The following is a 5398-nucleotide window of genomic DNA, read 5'->3' on the forward strand; positions in this document are numbered from 1 at the left end:
TTGTTTGCAGAAATCGATAACTTGGGGCGCAAGTTATCCATTCCAAACTAAGTCTGCTAAATTTTTATTACTAGCAGTACGCTCGCACACCAAAGAAAGGCGACTTGTTGACGTCTATGGTTCTCAAAGCGGTGGGAACTTTGCCCTTCCATCACAGGAGTAAACGCAAAACGGGCAAACAAACCTTTAACACAATAATTCAAACCAAGAAACTTAAGAACAAGAAACCAAAAGAAAAAATTTCAGACACAGTCTAGCTACATATGTAGGAAACAAACAAATGTTCTTCAAACACTAAACCAAAGACAAAGACAACAGGATCTAGGCCAACATCGTTTGAACACATGAAGGTTTAGACTGACGGCGTTGACATCGCCGTTGGTTGGGCTTCAACGTGGCTGTCAAAGAGACAATGGATGGAAAGTGACGGAAGGAAGAAGAAGATGGGGAAAAAAATAAAAAAATGAAGGTGTTGGGAGAGATGAGAAATGGGGAGAATAAAAATTACAAAAGAAAGAAAAAAAAGGGGTTGGTTTGGACGCATCTTCACATGCACATGCATGCTCTCACATTTTTTATTATAATATTTATTATTTAGAGTAACTATTACTAATTATATAGAGGGAAAGGAAAAGAGCCTTGGTTAGTGAGAAAGATTCCATCCATATATTTTTATTAACATATCATTGTAAATATTTTATTATGGGAAAGATTATCCTCTTATATTTTATTACATTATTAATATTCATGTGTCAGCTATATCAAAATTTATTATATTTAAATCATTAAACAACAATAATTGTGACTAATTTGGTTAAGAGCGTTGACCACCCATAATTGGCACCAAAATAAATTAGTTACTTAAAAAAATGTGACTATTGCTTCCTTTTTTTGTAGTGTTAAGAGATTGAAGATGCTTTTAGATCCCCAAAGATTTTTCTCTATAAAGTGGTGGATAGAGACCCAATTTGAAAACCACCATTGTGAATGCTCTTAAGTTTGGATCTACTTAACATTAAAATTATAATCAATTAAAGTCTAGAAACGTTTTATTTGACATGATACAAACAGCAGAAAATTAAAAAGAAAGAAAGAAATCTAGAGATTTTCCAAGCTACACCAAATTAAAATATGAATGAGTCTAGGTATATATATCCATAAATCAAATCAAGATTATTTGATTCCCTTGACATATATGCATATACATTACTTCAATGCTCAAAACAAAGATAAATCAACAGTCAACAGGCTTGGCGAAGCTCTGGAGATGGAGGGACTGGTATATCCGTTGTCCCTTCCAACATCAAGATTACGTTCTTCATGAGGGGACGCAGAGCTGGGTCGTCCTGAACACACCACAGCCCCACTTTTACCATTCTTTCTAGTGTCTTCAAATCCACATTTTGTTCGTCATCTTCTACAAGCTTGTATAATTTTCCGGCCTTAAAGCATTTATATGTCCAACTAGAAAGAATCATCTCATCTGGAACTGAAACTTTTAACTCTATGTTTTTTCTGCAGCATAGAGTCTCCAAAAGACCAATACCAAAACTATAGATGTCTGATTTTACTGATATCAGGGCGTTCTTCTGCCATTCAGGTGCCAAGTAACCACTTCTCTGTTCGACTCCGGCAGCTATCTTTGTTTGATCATTTGGCACTAACAGCCTCGCCAAACCGAAATCGGAGATCTTGGCAGTCCAAGAGTGATCCAGAAGTATGTTTTGGGGTTTCAAATTGCGGTGTATAATATGCACACCGCACTCTTCGTGTAAATAGAGCACCCCTTTAGCCACATCCAACACAATTCCTACCCTTTCTCTCCAGGAAGGGTGCACGGTCCCGTCCTTATTAAAAAGAAGATGTGCAAGCGAGCCACTGCTCATGTATTCATATACAAGAAGCTTTTGGGAGCCTTCGATACAGAAACCAAGCAACGGAACCAAGTTTCTGTGATGAGTCCGTCCAATAGTAGTGATTTCAGCTTTGAATTCCCTCACTCCTTCTTCCACAACTTTCTCGAGCCTTTTAACAGCAACAATTTTGTTGCTAGTTGACAGAGTTCCTTTGTAAACAGCTCCAAAAGTGCCCCTTCCTAACTCTTCCTTGAAGCCATGAGTTGCGTTTTCAAGCTCTGTAAGAAAACGATTGTAAACTGAACAATTCTTCAGCCAATCCCAATTTGGTATGATCCAAAAGCTTCTTGTACCTCTGAAATCGGTGCATGTATATGATGAAAGGAAAAACATACGCATGCAATGGAACCCAGACTCACAGCAAGAATTACAATCAAGCCATGACTATTCTTGGTTTCGTATTTCACCAATGTCGAATTTCCGGCAGCCATTGGATTGTGAAACTGCAGATTGTGTGTTGCATCTACCTTGATGAATCCTTTTGTATCTGGGCTTCTTATACCATATCTAAGTAGTAGCTTGTATTTGTTGCAATTGCCATTAGTATGTAGCGCTGTGAGTTATTTATTATTTTGTTTTATTTTATTAAAATTCAAAACTTATTATTATTGTTATATATTTAACAGTAATGATTATTTATTTTTGAGAGTCATATTTGTTGACCCAATAGATGTGACTTTATAAAAGGGTGTCTGGAGTCTTATAAATAAAGAACTCCTCATTCATAACAGAGTACGAACAGTTCTCTGTTTCTCTCATACTCCATATCTGAATTACACTCATCATTCTCCATCTCCTACAATTCTCTTTATCTATTTCCTGGGCAATCGATCAACACTTGGCATACCCGTCTGCTGTTGGCGTGCATAACGGACTAGACATCCTGTGAGGCTTTTGGGTTGTATCTTGGAGTTGTAGACACCACCATAATCTGCACGTAGGAAGACGTCTACGGCTTTAGGACAGCATTTATCGTGCCTCTCTTGGGTTCACATGCCAGACTTTCTTTCTCCTTTAATCTACCTATTGTTAATTGTGATTATTTTAATTGGACGTATTTAATCTGTTTTATATTTACACAAATCTGCATATATTATTAACAAGCGCTGCCTTACAACTACAGTCTTCCAGGCAAGAGTCGCTACAAACTTGCGGGTTCTTCAATGGCACCACTGAATAAGGATGGTCAATGGGCCATGATATATTGTTGACAGAACCTACCTTGTACCGCAGCCGTGGGTCTTCATTGCCAGTGCAGCCATTGTCACTAGCATTCTGATAGCAGCCTGGAAACATATCAACGGGGTTGATTACAAAACCGGGATAACATTGACACTCAGTTTTGTTCGTCTTTTCCAGGACTGCACAATAACTGTTTAAGCCACAGAAACCTTTGACTTCACACTGGTTAGGAAAATTGGACCAAACAATCGACACCCTTGAGCTGGGGCTCATCACAGAGTAATTGTGCAAGTACAATATGAAAATCCCATCGGCATCCAGCGTTGCACAGTGGATAATAGTTCCGTCATCACGGGCAGGGTATGAGCCAGTTGCCAAGGGATGTGCAGTTTCAGGAATCAAAACGAGAAAACCTGATGCGTTCAGACTGAGCAGTTGTGCGGAACCAACAGTGTTGGAAGACCAATAAGAATTTTCGGGAATGGTTGGGATATTTACCGGGTAAGAAATTAGGTTTCCATCATCCTGCATCTGCAGCGAAAATCGTCCGCTAAAGTGGTTGGATGCAGACACACTAGATACCAAATATGTGCCAGCAGTCAGATTTTGACCCCCCAGTATGGTATCAGTTGGGGAATCAAAGCTCTGCCAAATAACCTTAGAACGACTATCATAGACTACAAAGTTCCATAATCAAGCATAGCAGCTGAACTTGCTGTTGTTGAAAAATCACTGGCAATGGGTACTTGTTCACCTTGCTCAGTTTGAAGAAGCAGACCGTCTCTCGTTAGCCGTAGCATAGAGTTGGAGGAGACAAGCGGATCATCTTGCCGTGTACGCTTTGCTCAGTCTGATTAAGGTCATTAACAAGCCATATCCCAACAGTGAAGCCCTTGCCTTGTCGATAGAAACCAAAGGCAAACCGGCCAGAAGGTGAGAGCCATGAACTCAGGTTAGAATCCGGGGATAGAGAGGAACCCAATTTGATGACATGGGACTCATTTCTTGCAGCCTGTACAATAATATTATCATTGATCAAGATAATTAAAGCAAAGAGTAAGAACAGAGCTGCCGGTACATAAGCCATGTAGATGAGAGAGAGAGAGAGAGAGAGAGAGAGAGCCTCTTTGTTTTCGCATTACAATGCCAGGCAAATTAAACAAAACAAGAATAGAAAAATAAATATTAGAGTAATCTATTTTCGTCCCTGCTGATCAGTTAGACTTGACTTACGTGTTGTCTTGTCATTTACGGAAATTACTGAGAGCAACTGGGTCGAACTGTGGAAATTTCCTCCAAATGCATAAATGTAGAAGTCCTACTTGTGATGTAGAAGTGTTGTCATGCGTGTCAAAACGTCATTGGTCAGGAATAGCAAACTAATGATATCCCAATGAATAATTTGATACAGTCAATAATGTTAGTCGATGTTAAGAGCATGTTGAATTGAAGATCAAATTGTATCAATTGCTTAAAAGATCATGGACCTCTCCACTCATTACCCATTTGGTTTTGGTAAGTTCCTCATTTTAGAGAATTGTTTTGGTAGTAACTATTGTTGGAAGTTTGAATGAAATCCAAAACACCTTTGCCCTATATTGGTAGAACAGAGAAAGAGATTGGTCCATGTAAGTGTGGAATGTCCCATGCTTGGTAAATGGGAATGAACCAAGTGGAAGCAATTTGGGCTTCACATGCACTGATAAAAAAGGACTGAGAATAAGAGAAGTAGAGGAAGGAAGAGCCCATAGTAGCAGGGTTGTGCGCAGGAGAGAGAAAAAGAAAGAGATGCCTGGAGAAGAAAAGTTTTATAAGAAAATTTTAAAAAAATCCACATGCCCCAAAAATAATATATTAAAAAAAACTTACTTTTAAGAAAAGTATATATTTAAAAATAATTTAGTCATAGTCCAATGAAATATACACCAAATTGAGTACAAGTGTTATCCAGCTTAGGACAAACCAAGCCAATCTAAGATAGTCCCATAATTTAGCCTAGTCTATGACAGTCCGCCGTATCAAACGATCCCTAAAGGGATATGTTGATTGATTGTACTAGAAATCCTTCTTATTATATTATTTTAATTTGGAAAAGGAAAAAAAAAAAACCACATATGAAAGTCAGACTGCATGAGTATTATTTTTGTTGCTCCTCTTAGTAATAGCTAGAGGTATCACCTTAGTTAGCTTCAGTGGCGGAGCTAAGAATTGATGTTAGAGTAGGGATGGCAAAAATCCCCGTCGGGCTGGGTCTCCGCCCTAATGGGGAAATTTGAGGACAAGCGGGGATCAGTGCACGG

At 38.7% G+C, this 5398-nt stretch overlaps 1 pseudogene; it reads right to left on the bottom strand.

Annotated features, from left to right (window-relative positions):
- Nucleotides 1–1154: 1154 nt before the first annotated feature.
- LOC148920800 (G-type lectin S-receptor-like serine/threonine-protein kinase LECRK2) lies at nucleotides 1155–4185 on the bottom strand (annotated as a pseudogene).
- Between the last annotated feature and the right edge of the window lie 1213 nt (nucleotides 4186–5398).

Source organism: Prunus mume, linkage group LG1 (assembly GCF_029339155.1).
Source record: "Prunus mume cultivar Tortuosa linkage group LG1, ASM2933915v1, whole genome shotgun sequence".
NCBI classification, from domain to species: domain Eukaryota; kingdom Viridiplantae; phylum Streptophyta; class Magnoliopsida; order Rosales; family Rosaceae; genus Prunus; species Prunus mume.